The 20168-nt window shown below is 37.0% G+C and overlaps 1 long non-coding RNA gene across 1 annotated transcript in view; it reads right to left on the bottom strand.

Annotated features, from left to right (window-relative positions):
* Positions 1–2117: 2117 nt before the first annotated feature.
* LOC128110453 (uncharacterized) overlaps positions 2118–20168 on the bottom strand; it is a 29702-nt gene continuing 11651 nt past the window's right edge. The window contains exons 2-3 of the long non-coding RNA XR_008218207.1: positions 10092–10155; positions 2118–5883 (exon numbers count right to left, since the gene is read on the bottom strand). This is a non-coding gene — a long non-coding RNA (uncharacterized LOC128110453). The remainder of the gene's footprint in view (positions 5884–10091; positions 10156–20168) is intronic.

The raw sequence follows: 20168 nt of genomic DNA, 5'->3' as shown, positions 1-20168 counted from the left end.
GGAAAACTTGAATGGATTATGTCACAATTTAAGATTTGATATCCATTTACCACTTCTCCATACTTTTAAAAAATAACAAAGTCCTGGACTTTACTTAAAATACTGAAAAAATTAACGCATTGAACACATTTATAATAAACCAGTTTAAACATTTTTAAACACTTTTATATGAAGAAAACCAAGGTGACATTTTGGAAAAAGAAAGATGACATCTCATTTTCTAATTTGTTCTTTCATTAGTTTTTAGCAAAGTATGTTATTAAAGATGTGATTGACATTTTTCTAATGAATCCACTAAGAAGTCTTATAGCCTATGGTAACTACAAAGGGGGTGGGGGACATTTTCAACCTCAAGAGCTTATTTTCATTCATATAAATAAACACCAGATATATGGTGATGAATCCCAAACTAGCTTAATCTTATTCCTCTTACGTTCTCTTAAATCAAAACACAATTGAGCACACATACTGCTTCTAATTTTTAGTGTAATATTACATGTGAAAAGCATTTTGCTTAAGGTAGTATACAATGTGTGTAGCTCAAGTTTTGATTAATGACTCGGATATGTTCCATAGAAAAAGTTTCTGCAAATGCAGAAACTATTAAAATCCTCTGTTACTGACTAATGAAGTAAATAACGGCACTGGGGTTGAGTGCCAGTGTGTAGATTTGCCCTGTATTCCCTGTATTACTCACTCTAAGCAGTCCCTCACCCTAATCATTCAGTTGCTCTTAAAAGAGAGAAACCAGAAAATACTTGCCATCACATATCTACACTCTGCTGATCAATAACATACATGGAAATCCAAATGAGGGGAGCATCTGTCAGATACTTGGCTTTAGTTAGTCACAGACAAAAGTCCACAGGGAACAATTGTCACGTTATCCTTTGTTGGTACTTACGCCAACTAAGCACTGAATAAATTGTTAATTAATCAATAATAAATTATGATTAAAAACATCAACTCATTTCTTAATTGAAAACTATGGTGTGAAATCTGTCTAATGCAAAGAGGTGCCATTCAATAAATGTTATTTTAAAAATTCACTAGTCTTTTAATTATTAAATTATATGTGAAACAATGAAAGTGAATTTGAGAGAACAATTAAGTCTCATCTTCTGGGCAACAGTGATAATGTCTTAATTTGATTATTTTACAAGCTGGATGTGGGAGGCTCTTTCACAAGCTGATTTATTAGTTTCATGTGTTTTTTTTTTCCCCAAATTTTCTGGCATCCTTAAGCCTACTGGGTTTCCTCTACATTTCTACATTCAGTGTCTTTTCTTGTATTTTCTTAGCTTTCTAACCTCAAAAGTCAATTTAGCAGCCCTGGTCTCAACCTGTGGATGACTCATTTATATAAATACATACCAGGTATATACTCACAAACTCCACACTAACATTTCTGACCACACCCTTGAAATTAAGTGCATGTATCTGACTATACACGCACACTAAGTAACTACGCGGAATAAAAAAAAAAGTCTTATGACACATTTCCAGTCCCCAGCCTCACACCCGTTATCCTCTCCTGCTTTCTGCCAGCACACCTAGACGGTAACTCTGCTCTTGCTGTTCCATGGGCCAGAAAACTTGAAGTCATCCTTGATTCTCTTATCTCATATTCCACTTAAAACTTCAGCCAGTGTCACCTTGTATATTTTCAAAGTACTTCTGGCTTAATTTTAGCACCCCCACAGCCAGCCTTAAGGCCCACTCCCATCTCTGATTATCACTATACCTTTCCGATCGCGGCAGCCTCTTACAATACTGCCTGCCTTTGTTCTTGCCTCCTGCTTGCCCCATTTTCTCTTTTAAGCATGGCAGGAAGAGTATTCCTTTAAAAAAAACTTTTTTATTAATTTTGTATTTTTTTATTTTTGAGGTTAACATGTAATTATACCACTTCCCCCTTCCCTTTCTTCCTTCTAAACACTCCCACATGTCCCCCCCGCCACCCAACCTACTTTAATGTATATGTATTTTATTTGTGTTTTACACATATGAGGGTTTTGTCTTCATGTATGTATGTATGTGTACCACTAATGTAGAGTATCCTCAGCAGTCAGAAGAAGGTGGTGGATGTCCTGGAACTGGAGTTTCAGGGGGTTGTGAACAGGCATCTCTTCATCCTCATGAATATTTCTTCTGAAATGTGACTCTGCTCCTATTACTTCTCTGGTTTCAGAAGTCCCTATCTGTCTAATCTCTAGACACAAGGATTTCCAAGTTGTTCCTCAAAGACATTAACTACACTTTAGCCTAAATTTTTTCATCTCTCTCTGCTTCTTCCCACTCTTATTAGTAGATAGCCAATCCCGTTTCTTCCTGCACATCTTTCTTCAAAGGTCCCTTCAGACACACTTCTCTAATTATCCTGTTTTCATGTGTTTGCAGCTGCATCTCCAACCCGGAACTTTTGTTCCCACAAGCTTGCTTTATCTTCAACGATAGCACTTATGATCAATCAGCATAAGTTGTGCTTACTTATTTTATGAATCTTCTATATGCTGCCATAAAAGCAAGTGCTTTTCACCTATTTTTATAAGCAACTATAACCCTAGCACTGAGAACCAGGCCAAGCACACAGGGTGTCCTCACTATCCCTATCTGACCTTGCATTTGATGCCTTCTCCATATTAAAAAAAAAACATAAAAATAAATGAGTATCTTAAGACAAAGTACCAGATGGCAACTGGAGATGTCCTGTTTGGAAGCTCATCTGACCTTGTTTGATTTTGAAATCTCTTGAGTTTCAGCCACCACTGATTAAAGTTAATAAAGAATTAAAAAGTGCTACCAGTTAATGTGGTGACATTCTTCATTTATGCATAGTCTCTTTTACTTTATTTAATGCTAGAAGAGATTAAAAACACATAAATAAACAGGGTGAGCTGACATTTGTTTCTCACATGTATGTATGTATGTATGTATGTATGTATGTATGTATGTGTACTACTAATGTACAGTATCCTCAGCAGTCAGAAGTTTCTAGGTCAAGGCCTAGTAAAGGCAGTAAATGTAAAATTAAGAAACATGTCTTCTATTCTGGGTTTGTACATATTTTAAAATTTTTATATCTCAATAAATTTAGAAAGCCAAACAAAATTCTGTATTTTCCAGTTACTAATAGCTTTATTTTTAAAATCTCAAATATATTGTTTAAAAAAAAAAAAGCCAACACCTATGCTTTCTCCTCTCATTTTTTAATCAGCCCACTTCAACCATAAGTAAAGTCCCACTAAACGAGAATGTAATTATTAATTCCAGTAATCTTAAGAGCACTGGGTTAATTTGGTATGTAGAGACTTTTTAAATGAGAAATATGAGAGACATGCCTCCTGTCATCTTCACACTCTAGATAACATGCAAACAGGCTCTAAGTACCAGCTCCACTCCAGTGACTCCCAAGTCGTCTTTCTCTCTTGTGCATCTCCCTTGAGCTTCGGGGCAATATTGTTATGCATCACTCTACATCTCAGTCAACAAGGTATCCCAGCCATGATGATGATCCCATAAGATTAGCAACAGCTGAAAGATTCCTGTCAGCTAATGATGGTTTAGCTGTTTAACAATGCTTTCTTCCTGTGTTTGTGATGAACTGATTTAAGCAAACTTTAGCAGTTTGTTGTATCAAAGTATAACATGATTATATACAATATATAATATTTAATAATGTTAATACTGACAACAATGACATGGTTACTTTGTCTATGCATTTGATATATATATATATATATAAATATTGCATATGCATTTAATATATATGTACATATTATGTATACCTTGTTTATACATTTATTATGTATACATATATGTATACACACCTACACACACATAAATGTCAGAGTACATTTCTTCTATTTACAAAATTTACTGTAAAATAATGGTATGATTAGTGTGTACAGTATAGGTTTGTGTAAATACTCAGCCACACATTTATCAAGCTATAACCCATAACCCCAGTGTTAAATGATTGGGTACTTTATATGCAATTACCTAGGCCAGACACCACTTGACAAACACTTATTCAGCATTGATGTCTTTATAACACTCTCAAACTTCCAAACATGTTCCTTTGCTCAGAATTTTGCAATTATTGGTGATACCATCATTTACTTATTTATTCAAACCATAATTTTCAGTCTTTTCACTTCTATTTTTATCATAATGTTCATTCTTTAATAATGTATACATGACTTCTTATACATAAAATATCATGATAAGATTATCCAAATAGCTTCCATAATATTCCCTCTGCTTCTGCTCTCCAAACCATGAACTAATTTCTCAACACAATATCCCAAAAATTCCTTTGGAATGTACATTGTTTGAATTCTGTTGATTAAACCCAAGACTCTCAGAATAAGGTGCAATTGTCTTCCATGGGGTTTTCCTTAGCCTCACCTTTTCCAAACTCAGAGGCCTCACCTCCAACCCAGCCCCTCTTTGGTCATTTCCCTGGAGCCCTACTGGTGTTTTCAACCTGCTGCTCCAAGTGCAAGCCTGTTGTTCTGAAGTGATCTCACAGTGAGTCTGCTGAGAATCTGTTCTCAACTCTCATTTCAATCCTTGCCTTCTTTGATGAAGATGTTCTTAACTTCCCATCAGATCAGTTTGACCAAACTTCAGAACAGCCTCTTTATTGTTATAGGTCCATGACTTTCCTCCTTTAGAGCATTTACTATAGAAAAACTGCTACTAGGTATTTTTTTCTTCACCCAGTTTTAGACTTAAATATGACAGTCTTTTTTAAGTTTCAAGATCCAGGAATGTGTTTCTCAAGGATCTCAAGAAAGTCATTACTGTCTCAAGTGAAAGAAAGAAGCCGGACATTGATACGAGGTAATCAATAAGCATAAATGACCCAATCACTTGTTCACCTATACCCTCCATCTTCCCAGACAGTTCTAGTGGATCTCCATACTACTAAATATTTTCAAGCTTTTATTTAAAGAAAATTGAGTTAAGACTCAACCTCTTCTTTTTATAGTCTCTGTCCTACAACCACAGTCAGGGAGAATCTCTTTGATCTTTTAGTTCACTCTGGTGAACTGTGGTATACTCTCACAACCTCATGTGATTTACCTATCTTTGTAGAACTGGTTACTGCCTAACATGTCACCCTCTCTTTTAACATGAGCTCCATGGGCACAGTGATCCTCATCACCATTGGACCCTTGGCATATAGAACTTCTTTCTGTATATAGAAGCTCACAATAACTGTGTGCTCCGGGGATGGAGGGAGGGATTGGAAAGGATTTCAAAATAAATTCATGTAGGAAAGAAAATGTTTCAATATTCTATATTTTCAGTTTTGCTTGTTCAAAATCCTTGTGATATTCCTAAAAATGTAAGGCCCATGCCAGCATTTTGAATTGCTTCTATATTATGAATCTACAGAGATCTCTTGTGTTCAGCAAATTGCAATTCAATTTCCTACCCCACAGAGGGTGCCTCACTTAAAGCATTGAGAGAAATACCAGGAGGAGATAGCTCCTAAACTGGCAGGCTCAGTCTTTTCTGTGTGTCCAGCCCCCTCTGCACTTCTCTGTGAGGGTGTATGCTGAGACATTCACGCAGGCTCTTTCCCCTTGCCAATAACTCTCTCAGTTTCTAGGTAGAACAGCAGAGGTGAATCCATTTTTCAGGGATCCATTCATGGCCTGATTCTCAGAGGCTGCAGGAAAGAAAATCCATCCTATTATTCACCAAGTATCACATTATAGTAATATGAGCATAACTTAGCAAAAGGTAAAGTAAAGGTCACTTGGCAACTTCTGTTCTGGTGAAATATCAACAGAGAAACAACCATGTAAAATGAGGGTTATGACGGGAATCAAAGCTGGATCATGTCCAAGGATGGGATGAAATTGATACCTGAAAGATAAATAGGAGGAAATCAGGAAGGCAAGAGCAGGCTACAGAAAGAGGAGAGTATGGATCAGTAAGTGGGGGGAGAGGTAGGGAAATCTGAGACTTAGTTCTGGAAAGATGTGGGGAAGTGGTTGGTGAAAGATACAAGTGGGGAAATAACCAGAGAACATGTACAAGATGCATTGTAAACTAACGGAAAGGAGCTTATGCCTTTGAAGACAGAAACAGCACTGAGCGTTATAAATAATTCTACCTTTCAGAAGGGTATTCAGCCTGCAGTGTAAACAGCAAGTTAGAAGGGATCAAAACTTGAGCTGAAAACATTTTTTTGGTTTCTTTTTCTTATTTTAGACAAGATCTCACCAAGTTTCTCAGGCTGACCTCAAGTCTAAGATCCTGCCAGTTTAACTTTTCAAGCAACTGGGATAAGAGAAAGATCATTTTCTGGGCATTTTTGTTTTCGTAATTCCAGTGAGATATGCTGATGTCACAGTGACAATCTATCTTCTTAAACTGCAGATTGTGACCCTATATCTGGTCAGCTGATTGTCTCTGTTGAAAAATACTGGGCAAATAACAGTTTCAGTGTACACAACAAATGATCATTAATTCAAAATCAAATTGTTGTGTCAACTGCCATTGTCATTATTCTGATCTTATTCAGACAAGCCCATTGTTTCATGAGTACATTTTCCCTGCCATGCTCAGTGGACACTATCTGGCAACAGATGTCATAGTTGTTTAACCTATACGATATTTCCACCTCTTCTTCTGTAATTTTCCCTGAGCCTTGAGTGTAGACGTCGCACTGCAGACGTATGAATTGGGGCTGGGCATCCAATAATTACTTAACAGCTGCATTGTGGCCAGTCGTGGATCTGTGCAATTGTCTCCATCTGTTGCAAAAGTGAGATTCTCTGATAAAGGGTGAGAATCACACTTATCTGCATATATAAGAATAACTATTTAGAATACAGTTCAAAATTGTATTAGTTCAGGAAAATGGCAGTAGTAAGTTCTCCTCTAGGGTCCAAATCTCTCCACTAGTATTTGGTTAGGTATATAGTACCAGGCAGGAATTCCCTCACATTAAGTGGGCCTTAAGTCCAATTAGACATATGTCATTTGTTCCCAATATAAAGTGCCACTATTGTACCATTGGCATCCTGAACTTTGTTGTGGTTGATAGGCTTCATAGCTCGGCACAGTGGCAACACTAGTTGACATGCTGATGTGGATAGGAATGTTCCACAAGTTCCCAGCTCTAGATGAAGAGCCAAAGATGGTAAATGGCTCCTGAGAAAGGGATAATCGATTTCTTCCATAGAAAAGTTCTTGCATAGTTTGCCCAATCCCAAGTAGTCATCCCTGGACATCTCTACATGGGAGCAACATATACTTCCAAGTGTCATTGTCCATGTAGTGTGTCTTTGGATATTATGTTAGAGTGCTTGATTTTAAGAATTGATATTTAAATTATCAAATTGAGTTTCTTTTAAAAATTATTAAATGAGTTTTACTTGAGAGTAGGACAGAATTTCCAGCAATTTCTGGAATATATGTAAGCATGTACATGCCGCTTTTACTGTACACTTATACAAAACAGCATTCTCAGCATTGATGATTATAAAGTCAAAGCACTGAACAACTCCAAAGAAATACTAAAAATGCTATACATGTTGCCTTATCAGAGATTCAGCTAAGACTCAGTTCTTCATGTAAGAACAAGAACATCCATCTTACTAGTGTGTGAATTTGCTTTTGTCCTTAATAAACAGTAAACAATATATGTCTACAAAAGAATGTAAAATAAATTTCTCCATGAATTAATAGTGTGATTATACACCTATTTCATAACCTATAATGAACTAGTTTCTCATGGTAAGATCTGAATATTGGGGGTGAGAGAAATCACAATTGGTTTCCAGGTTAAGATTAGTTTCAATTCACTAATATGAATAATACGGGCAAAAGAATGGTTATTTAAGACATGTAATTCACCTGTTTAGTTCATAACATTTAATCATGGCCCATGTTTTCCTGCCCCCCAACACAAGAGGGAAGACTCATAAATTTCAAGGCTATACAAGCTTACAAGCTACTCTATTCAGGCTCAGCTCAATCTGCCAATTACTTTTTATAAACTGCCTCTCATTCATCTATTATTGATATTACAGAAAGGTCTGCAGTTTTGATGCTGAAAATGATGGGCAAGATTCTCTTGTTTGTAACAAAACTCTCAGGCACACACAGTCACCCTTTGAAATTGAGCCTAGATAAGAGGACACAGACCCACTGCCTTGTCAGCCTCTCAGTAGTAAAGATTTCAAGACGCAACTCATGATTGCATTTCACACTTGATTTTTTTTTTCTTCTCCTTTGCTTTCTGTGATGATATGGATCTTAAAAATACTGTGGATGGAGAAAAAGGAAATAAGCTCCCATGGAGAAAAGACTAAAAGGTGTTAGCTCTCTTCTCTCAAACAAGAGAGCACAGTAGGGAATTATTCTTTTTCAATATCCTGTAGCTTGCCAGGCAGCTACATTATATTTGATGGATACATTTTGGACTCATTATTTCCTCTTTGGAACACTGGACATTTTGCTCATTTTGAAGGACTCCCCACAATGGACAAAGGTTAGAAAAGAGGAAGAGTATCAGTAGCTGAATGCTCCATTTAGAGCACAGGCAGGTCGGAGGGGCTAAAGACAGAAGGGCCATCACGCTGAGCCCACTACTCAGGGACATCTGACCAGACTCAACTGTCCAACTATCAGAACTTAGCTTTCAAATGAGACTTATGTATACTAAAGTGGTGATGATTTCTGTAAAATGAATTGCTAAAGAGTCTTATTAATAAAAAAAAAACTCGGAGCCAGACATTGGGGTGAAGACCAAGAGTACAGAGGAATAGGACAAGCCACAGTCAACCTCACCTTACCGACTCCTCAGCCTCCAAAGACAGCTACTTCCTGTATACCGATGCCTATATGCCTTTCTATCCCTGCCTTCTCAGTCCCTCTCTCTGCCCAGCTGCCTCACTTCCTCTTTCTGCCTGGCTCTGTCACTTCCTGTCTGTCTGTACAGACCTCCAGACCTCCATGGTTAGTGCTGGCTCTGTTCTCAGTGTGGCCCTCAACTCACAGAGATTTGGATGGATCTCTGCCTCCTGAATGCTAGGACTAAAGGCATGTGCCACCATTGCCTGACTTCTATGTTTACTATAGTGGCTGGCTTTTTCCACTGATCCTCAGATAAGCTCTATTTGGGTACACAGAAAAAATATTGCCACAAAAAATACGTATTATTTATCTGCATAAAATAAAAATGATAAATGGATACAAAGGTCCCATAATTGTGGAAGATAGGATCCCCAAACTGAGAAAATTCAACTCTGATACCAATAGTGAAAATGCACTGGACATCGAGAAACACACACACACACAGACACACACTGGGGCTGGATTTTGGAAGTTCATTAGAAAGGTGTATAGAAGATAGAAAAACAAATAAGACTAGTAATATATCCTATCTCTGGAATTTAATACATATTTCTAAGCGCTTTAAACTACAACAGTGGAAATATAACTTGTCTTGTTCCTATTGAACGGATGCATTGGGAATCTAAAGAAAATAAAACCATGTTAATTACAGTGATAAGACAGATTAAAAGTCCTGGACCAGCAGAACGGTCAGTAAGTAAAGTCGCTTGACGACAAGTCTGACACCTAAATTCAGTGTATGGGGCTCAAAAGAGAAGAATCGAGAACTGATTCCTGAAAGCTGTCTCTGACCTCCATATGTGCACTGTGGCACAAATGCATGTGCACACACACACGGACACACACACACAGTAAGTAGGTAAATAATAAATAAGAAGAAACAAATATTCTAATACCATAAATTTTACTCATTCCATTTTAGTTTACAATGGTTACTTTTACTGCTTGAGTTCAAGCAAAAATATGCTAGCAAATAAAAAATACTACATCTAAAATTAGTCATGTATTTTTAAACTTAATTTTTAAAATGACCTACAAGAACATCAAGATATAATAGAAAGCAGTCTAACTTGAAAAGACTCATTTCAAATATCCTGAAAAAAATCTCTATATTACCCAGCATTGAATGTTTTCTTGTAATCTTCTGACTCTATTCTCATTTGACCCTTCACAATCATGTCCAACGTGAGACTTTCCTGTAGACTCACCTTAGCAACTGGTGATTTCTTCAGTTGTTATCCCAAATTAAAGAAGTGTATTAATCAGGATAATCTAGAGAACAGAATTAATGGACAAAAATAAATGTGTATTGTTAGAATTATGTGTATACCCATCTATAAAAACACATTTACTAGATTGGTTTATGTGAATGGCTATGGGAACTAGAGAGTTCAACAATGATCTTAAGGCTAGAGTGCCAACAAACCCATGAGATATATAACTCCAGATGCTGGAAGCCTAAGAATAAGAGCAACAAATTATGTGACCATAATCTGAGGCTGAGGTTTGGAAGTCACATGGAGAGTTGCTGGTAGGAGTTCAGAATACAGAATTTTGTTTCATTCATCTCCTAAATACTTCTCAATCAAATCAATTTGACAATCAAAATTAACTGTCACAGGCAGAGAATCACTGAAGGCGTCAAACCCTATTTCTCTCCTTTAAATTTCTAATTTACCACATACTCCATTTGTACATGGAATATATGCACTTGACTTTCCACATAATAATTTCCAGGTTGTGGAAGAAAGAGTGAAGAAATCTAAAGTTTATGTGGGCATGGTGGCTCATGTCTGTCATCTGAGAACTCAGGAAACTTAGTAAGGAAGAATGCTATGATAGCCAGACCCATCTGAGCCACATTAGTAAGACTCTGTCTCTAAAACTGCAATAAGCAATCTTCTGGACATGTCATTGCCATTGTACTCATGAGCTCATTGCAATCATGGTTATCTGCACAAGATTAAGCCAACAAGGTCAGTCAACATGGAGGGTAGAGAGAAACATGATGGAAAGTTCTGGAGGCCATGAAGGGAAAGCTGATAGAACACATGATAAAGACATATTTGCATGTATGAAATAATAAAAAAGATATTTTAAAATCTGAATAAACAAATGATCATTCTGAAGACTAATTCTCTCACACCTGGTGTAAGCTGAATATTGTAGGTTGTATTGAGCTTGTGAAGGATACAGGAATCTGTCTAACTCTCTGGATGAGAAACCTGAAAGTAGGTAGAGAAAGATAGGTCTAAATTTTCATTCTAGATCCTACTTCTAGGTCACCCAAGACTGTGTGTCATAACTGAAAACTCACTCTCTATGCTTTACTGAGGTAAATGCATATCAGTTTTGCAGATACATAACAATCTCTATTTTTACCGCTATTATTTCTTTACATACTTAGAACTCATTCCCACAAATCTTCCTTTCCATATTATTGTTGAATTAAAAAAAATGACAAGAACAAAACCCATAAAAATGCAAAATCAGAAATTATAATATGCAAGCAAAGAGCCAGTAAGACAAACTTCCCAAATCAAAGCAATAAGAAATAGAAAGTCTACAAAAATACCATTGAGTTCACTTTATGTTGGCCATCTACTGCCGAGCATGGTTCATACTCTTAAGTCTGATTAATACACCCAGTAAGACTCCATTGGAGAAAAGTTGGTGGATAAACTGTCTCCTCTGGTAGCACACAGAGTACTTTCCAGTATCATGAACACTAGTCACCAGGAGAGAAAGCTCTAATTAGTCAACAGGTCTACTTTTCTGTGTTCAGTGAGATATGCAATTGTTATCTTATCATTGCTACATATATATGTATGTATGTATGTACTCATAATATATAAATACAACTACTGAATCCATTTTTGTTGTTCATGTGTATATGGCTTCAGGGGTAACCCCATTTTGTTGGATAACAAATCAGGGGCTTCATCCTTAGGAGAGGGTTAATTCTCATTTTTTTCCCTATAGTTCTATGCCTAGGAGTAGAACCCTATGAGATGGTCCCTCTTCTGCATTAGCGTGGCTATCAACATTGCCATTATTTGGGTCTTATTTATGCATCCATTTTTGGAAGAGGCTATTTCACAGTGGACATCATGACATTCTGGCTCTTGAAGTCTTTCTACCTGTCTTTTCCTCGATATTCCCTAAGTCATAGATGCAAGAACTGTGCTGTAGGTATATCCATTGGGGCTGGGCTCCCTACAATCCCTTAACCTCTGTATTATTTACAGGTATGGGTTTCTGTTAAGGTCTCTGTTTTCTCTAGAGAGAAGCTTTTCTGATGAGGAATGATAGCTACTTATCTGTGGATAGAAGAACAAGATTTAGATTGTAATTAGAAATTAGTTGGGTCTTGCACAGTGGTTACAGTTCATTCTCTATTAAGATCCATGACCTGATTATTCCCAGAAGTTGCCTGTGTTTCTAGTACCAGGCATGAATTGGCTCCTGTTTTGAGTGAGTCTTAGGTTCAATTAGAGAGCAGTTGTTTGCCACCAACATGTGAATGTCACTTATTCCACATTTACAGATATCTTATCATGCTGGCTATTGTTGTGTTTCACAGGTGTTTCAGCTGGGGAGGACTAAGAATTGTTTCCCTGCCTCGGCAGCTTGCATAGCATTTCCTGCTACCACAGAAGCTAGATAGATCATAGGAGGGAAAGTTTCAGGTTAGACCTGAAAGTCTAAAAGTCTAAGTCCTGGGTCTTCTATAAGTAATGTCTTTAGTGATAGGGGTTTACCTTCAACCTCCGAGGCAATAAGGGCAACAGCAATAGACTGTGTTATATGGTGAGTCACTTGAGCAATTCTGACCAGCTATTTGAAAGGAGATTTCTAGTATCTGGTACTGAGTGTTTTCTTAGTCTGTGGTTCTTGGTGTGTGGGCAATTATCAGACCAAGCAGCAAAATTTTTCTGTGTGTATGTGTGTGTGTGTGTGTGTGTGTGTGTGTGTGTGTGTGTGTGTGCGCACATGCATATGCACACACTTATACATATTGTGTATTGTTTTAGATAAATGTAAAATAATAAAATTCCTTGAGTCTTTATCAAATAACTTTCGTGTTACTTGTATCCCCCTTCTTCTCCTTCTGCATTACTCACTTTCCTCTCTCTGCACAGTTGGATCCCCCACCTATTTTTCTATTTCCCACTCCTTGTCACATACATCTTGCTATTTCCCAATCAAGTCTCCTCCCACTTCCCTGCAAAGGTTGTTCTATACTTTCCTTGCTTCTGTGAAACTCCATATTCTAAACTTACATCTAAAGATTTGGAGCAAACCACAGATGAGAGGAAACATGTGAGGTTTGTGTTTCTATGTCTGGGTTACCTCTCTCAATATAATGCTATGGGATGATCTGTATGTCAAATGTGTTGCTGATTGGTCAATAAATAAATCACTGATTGGCCCGTGACCAGGCAGGAAGTGTAGGCGGGACAAGGAGGAGAATAGAGCTGGGAAGTGGAAGGCTAGGTCAGAGAGACACTGCCAGCTGCCATGATGAGAAACAGCATGTAAAGATGCCAGTAAGCCATGAGCCATGTGGCAAGGTATAGATTAATGGAAATGGATTAATTTAAGCTGTAAGAACAGTTAGCAAGAAGCCTGCCATGGCCATACAGTTTGTAAGCAATATAAGTCTCTGTGTTTACTTGGTCGGGTTTGAGTGGCTGTGGGACTGGCGGGTGTCAGAGATTTGTCCTGACTGTGGGCCAGGCAGGAAAACTCTAGCTACAATATAATCTTTCCTAGTTCCATTTACCTGCAAATTTCCTAATTTGCTTTTTCTCAACAGCTTAATTGTATACCATTGCATAGATGTGCACATTGTCTCTATCCACTCACATGTGGAAGCACAGTTAGGTTGTTTCCATTTCCCAGCTGTTTTAAATAAGACAGCAATGAGCATCGCTGAACAAGCTACCTGAGAGTAGGATGCTGAGGAGTTTGGGCATGCCAGGGAGTTTGTTGAAGATTCACCATACTTACTTCCATAATGACTGCTCCAGTTTGAATGCCCACCAACCGTGAGTGAGGACTCTTTTTTTGCCACAAACTATCCAGTATTTGCTGTCATTTGTACTGTTGATCTTTGCCATTTTGCCATTTTGACTGGAGTGAGACAGAATGTCAAAGTTGTTTGTTTTGGACCCCAAAGGTTTAGGGTCTCAAGTGGGAGCCCCAAGAACCCAGACTCCAGTCCAGTTGATGCAACAGCACGAGGAACTTATTGGCTTCTGTACAGAAGGGCTTCTCTGCTCCCAAGAGCAAGAGTTGCATCTTACTGCAGCCCCATAAGGGCTTTTAAAGGAAAAACCCACAAAACCCACAAGATTACAATTCCCATACAATTTCATGGCCTGATCACAGGGTGATCACAAAGTGGGTATAGTCACGTCCGCATGTACATTCTTCCTGAAACCTCAAGGGGGGTATCAGGGCGGGAGTGGAGTTTACACACAGGTCAAAGTGGTCCTTCCTGGAACACCTGCAACTATCCCAGTCACAGTTGAGCACATCTCTTAACAGAAATCTTTTTACATTGTTATATTGTTACAGGGGTGATTGAGTAGTGGCTGAGTCAGGTAGCCCTTGGAACTAGTTTTCTTTTTAGTTCCTTATTTCCTGGGGCTTGGGGATGTAAGCTTGAAGGGTTAGGGTCTTTCAGTTTGAATTTGTGTTTCCCTAACTGATAAGGTAAACAATGTTTTGGGTGTTTCTTAGCAGTTTACATTTCTTCTGTTGAAAACTCTTCTTTCAGACCCTTAGCTTGATTTTTGGTTTTGTTTGTTTGTTTGTTCATTATAACATTTGTTTCCTTGACTCTGTGTTGGAACCATGGGAAAGGAACAGCAAATGGCTTTGGAACTCATAGAATGTGGCCTGGCAGTCAACATAAACTTGCTTGGTGAGCCTCGGAGAGGCAGGACTCTGAGGACTATGTGTGCTGTGGACTATGTGTTCTGCGGACCTCATATTGTTATTGAGCACAGCTCTGCTTATTACCCTCTCAGTCACCGTGTCCCTCCTAATCTATGAGTTGTATGAAAACTCTAAGGGGTCTTTAGCCCCTCACTGGGCAGTGTCACTGATACTTACAACAATAGTGATTGACTTTTTCAAAGCATTGCTGCTGGAGCAGATTAATGATTCAATCACCACCCTTAGAAAAAAATTTAGAGATATAGATTTTTAGTAAAGTTAGGTTAAGTTGTCTTTATGAATGGCTTTGATGTAGAAAATCTTGGGAAACAATTTAAAGTTTAGAAGGGCACACTTTTAATAGTTGGTGAGAGACTTGTTGAGGTCAAGGAACAGAAACAAAGGCAGCCCGGTTATTACTAGCTGACGGGCCTTTCACTTCAGCTTCAAGCCCACTTTGTCAGATAATAAGATGACAATACCTGTTTGTTTCCTGATCCCTCTTGCTAGGATACCTTTTCTCCATTCTTTCACTTCAAGGAGGTACCTGTCTTTAAGCTAAGATGAGTTTCTTGTAGATGACAGAAAGATGGATTTTGTTTCTTAATCCATTCAAGCAGGCCTGTTTTGATTGAAAAATGTGTGGATATTACATTCATTTTGCTGTCATTTAACTTGCTTGTATTCTTAATTGTACTTTGCATTTTATTAAATTATAGCTGTGTTTTCTTCCTCTTGCCTGTGCTGATTCCTCTCTTAATTTTAAAGTATTGCTTCCAGTATTCTGATTGGGGTTACTGTTTTTTTTTAATCATAGAAAGTTTTTCTTTCTTCTTCAATTATGGCAGATAGTTTTTCTGGGTACAGTAATATAGGTTTGTAGTTGTGCTCTTTTAGGACTTGGAGTATATTCCTCCAGGCTTTTCTAGATTTCAGCTTCCTTTGAAAAAAATCAGATGTTATTCTGATAAGGATTTCTTTATAAGTAACTTATATTCTTTTCTCCTGCAGATTTCAATTTTCTCTTTGTTCAGCATATTTAGACTATTAGCTATTATGTACACTGGAGTATTTCTTTTCTGGTCTTATATAGCTGGGTTCTGTGTGCTTCTCTCATCTAAGTGGTTATGTCTTTCCTTAATTTGGGAAAGTTTTATTCTCTGATTTTGTTAAAGTTCTGATCTGTGCCACTGATCGAGAATTCTCTTGTTTGAGTCATTCTGTGTGTAAGAATTTCCCATGAGTTTTCTTTTCTCTCTCTCTCTCTCTCTCTCTCTCTCTCTCTCTCTCTCTCTCTCTCTCTCTCTCTCTCTCTCTTTGGTTTTTGGAGACAGGGTTTCTCTATATAGTTTTGGTGCCTGTCCTGGATCTCACTCTGTAGAGCAGGCTGGTCTTGAATTCACAAAGATCTGCCTGTCTCTGCCTCCTGAGTGCTGGGATTAAAGGTGTACACCATGACCACCTGGCTCCCCTGAGTTTTCTAAATAGGACATTGACATTTTTAATTCCATCTACACTTTAGCTTGTGTTTTCCTCAACGTCTCTTTCTCAATTTACTTCAATTTTCAAATCCTGAGTTATCTCATTTCTTTTAGTCATGTATTTGTATTTTCTTGGACATTACTCAAGCATGTATTGTCCGATTGGAGTTCAATGAAATATTTGTTCTGTTGTGTCTTCCTTAAATTGCTTGAATTTGTAAATCAAGTTTATGATTGTTCTCTTAAAATCTCTGTCTGGGATTCAGCTAAGTAGTTCTCATTAGAGAACACTTACATATGACCGTGGTTGCTGGCATATATAACTCTTGGCCATAGCTGTTTTATTTTGCAGTGTTACCCGGACATGCAGACTTGCTTCTTTGGTGGTGCATCTGATGTGATAACAGGCCAGTATAGTAACTGCATGACTTGTGCTATGGCAAATAAAGCTGGTAGAGGACCTGTTTAACTGGCAATGATGTTTCCTAAAACTACAGATCTGGAGCTACCCCGGTGAGTTTGCAGATGGTGACATGTTGGGGAAAAGGAGAGGACAGAGAAAAGGTGTCCAAGGTAAGATGGCTCACAGGTAAAACGCGTAATTCTTATGGCTATGTCTTCGGTCATTTATCATTCTGAGATTACTTCTTTCAAAATTCCTATAATCTTCAGGAATCAATTACTAAATTGTCAGATATATTGTCATCATGTAGTACTTTAAACATAAACTATGTTTACTATTCATTGCAAACTTCTGATATGATTTCTGACTTCTCATAGGCAAATTCGTATCCTTTATCATTCTATAAAATGATTCAAAGTATATTATTTTAAAGCTTGACTGCTTCAATATAAAGTGTCATAGTATCTAGCTAGAGTCACAGCCTGGAAATTTTCCATTATAACCTGTGCTGACTCTTAGAAACTGTTCTACTAATAGTTTACTGAGTTTTCACCTTTTTCATGACTTTGGGAAATTGAAGATTTCTGCAGGGAGAATGTTTGCTCTTTTTTGAGGTTCATTCTGTCTGCTTTCCTGAAAATGTCATGTATCTTGCATAGGATTTGAATCTGGCTGCTTGTGAAATTCTGTGACTGATGGGAAGCTAACCAGTGTCAACCACTAGAACTAATCCATCACATACAGTTGTCATAGCACAAAGAATGTCAATTATCTCTCACAAAGTGACTTAGATGGCAAAATCGATCCATGAAGGTGCAGCAAATTATCTTCTAAATATAGCATGTAAAGCTAGAGTCTGTGGCATTCTCAAAAGTTCTTGCCCTAAAGAAAAAACCAAATGACAGGTCTGTTAGACAACACATCAGATACAAAGATTTCAGGACCTAAAAGCCAGAAGGAAAGGGACAGGCAAATCCCAATGTATCTCAAATAGAATAGTCCAAGTACAAGGTACAGGTGAAGCAAAGCACTAGCTATCATTTGTGACACCACTTTTAATTGTTAAATTACTCAAAGAACTTTTACCTGAGATTTCCAATTAAGAAAGAGAAAAGAATGGCATCTATCTAATGGATCCATTTGATCCCAAAGTTAAAGAAATATTTTCTCACTCTCAGTTGGTATTTAAACAGAATTATAAAAAGCATAAAGTATTCCATTAAGTGATAAGATTGATGCTCTAGGTTAGTATAAAAGACAGTATTTTATGGACCACACAACCGCAGAGATGGTGATTTCTATTTTACATTTATGTACTTTTAATTCAGACAGAGTGAAAATGCATGGAAATATCATCTTCTGTTCAAATGTTTAATGAACATGTACTTCAGATACTGTGCACAGACATAAGTACATTGTAATGAACAACCAGGAAATGACCATTGTCCTCATGGATCTTAAACACAGTAAAACAATAAAACTCATTACTAAAGAACAGTAAATATCTTTCAAGGAATTAATTTCTCTTTTTTTGTCAGTGTTATTACATACTAGTTCTATTTTGTTAAGATACATACTAAACTATACTTGAGATAAAAGGATACGTTCTGCTGAACTATGACTGTGCTGAAGCATGTTGCAATTATTTTGCCATGTCAAATAGCAAAATTAAAGAGTAACACAATTGAATAAAACCTTTCTTTGAGCAAAGAGGACCAAAATGTTTCATTAACGGTTTAGAGGTAAATGCGAACTTGTGTTTAATTCTACTAAAGACTTAATGATCTCTGCAGGAACTTAGACAATTCAAAGTGAGATCCAAAGAGATGCATTGTGGGTTATCAAATTGTATAAATTAGATATTCAATGAAAATGTACAGTGGAAATTATATTCCAAATGTATTTGAATCTTTTATTGTGACAGGAGAATTCAGCTTCAGTTAATTAAAGTTATTTTTGTAGTTTAAGTTACTAATCTTACAGTGCATTTCAAGAAATTAGCCAATTCATTCCTAAGAAGTGAATAGCATTGCTGAACAATTGTATGCACATAACCAGGCTTTAAGATTAACAAAATAAGAAATACTGAATTCTTATTAAACATGTTAAGAAACACTGAATTCTTACTAACTAAACACATTTTCTTTTTTAATCTGCCTGTAAATAATGAAAAGAAAGCACAAATTGATTTCTGTGGAGGCAAGGAACTAGATAACGGTTGACTGGCTCCTCTATACCAATGATTCAAAAGTCACTCAACAACCCATGACATTGTCAATTCATGTGACATACAAAGGGTGGGTGTTGATGGACAAGCAGTCCTTGGATGTCCTCAGAAACGACTATTCATGCCACTTCTACAAAACAGCAACTGAACTGTACCTAAGAAAGCAGTCTATCCAGATATATTCATCTTTCAGGCTTAATACTTAAAGCCTAAGTTTAATGAATAAATAGGATCTTATGGTTTCCAAATGACCATTTAGGAAATGGATATGCAACCCCTTGACTCTGCTAGCAAGCCCTTGCTATGAAAAATTTTAAAAGTGCCCCCATGAAATTTTCTTCCCCATTATGCTCTTTTACAGAGAAGCACAGAATTACAAAAGTTACATGTTTGACCTTGGTATTTTGAACACTGCCAAGAGCAATATTCTCTTAAATTTTCTCCTCCTAATTAGTACAAGCTGTCTCTTGCTTTTTATCTCTCCACATTTAAGTGGAAATATGAGGGAAAAAAAGACAAATTGTTCTTTGCTCCTTTGCTAACTGCCACCAAGACAAATGATACTCCTGTAGGTTATGGGAGCACTTCAAGGAGCTAAAAGCCCTTTATTACGTTCTACTAGTGCCATGTGTAATAAAGGAATGAAGAATGAGCAGCATAGCACATCACTTAGATAATGAGCCACCTACTGAACTTGAAACATTGCATGTTTCTTAGACAACCATTCCACTATTCACTCCTTTATTCACATATATTTGGAGAACAAAGAGTTTTAAAAAAATACATGTGAAGATAGGAGACTACAGGCATTGCTGGATGTGTACTTGGCTGTGCAACTGATAAAGGGAGATGCCTAAAAATACTTCTAAGGAGGACAAAAAAATAGTGCCACACTTCAAGAAATGTGTAAAACCAAGTGTTATACATTTATTAGTTTGTTCATACTATACATGCATCTACTATTAAATTGTTGTTCATGAATATTTATTCATGAATATAAACACATAAATGTAAGCCAAATATAATATGTGATGAGGATTAGACAGAACACAACTGGGGATAGTGGTTAGGGAATATTATTCTTTTGACAATGACCCCTTTTTTCTTTTAACAAATAGTCTATGATATCATGATAAATTGTGGACTGTTATGTATTCTGGGTGGCAATAATATGGATGCTTCTATTTAACTATGAAAATAGTTTCTCTATAGTTAAATTTAAAAAAGA

Source organism: Peromyscus californicus, unplaced genomic scaffold (genome assembly GCF_007827085.1).
Source record: "Peromyscus californicus insignis strain IS unplaced genomic scaffold, ASM782708v3 Scaffold_15__1_contigs__length_86483966, whole genome shotgun sequence".
Lineage (NCBI taxonomy): Eukaryota > Metazoa > Chordata > Mammalia > Rodentia > Cricetidae > Peromyscus > Peromyscus californicus.
This window is presented reverse-complemented; position numbering and strand designations above follow the sequence as displayed.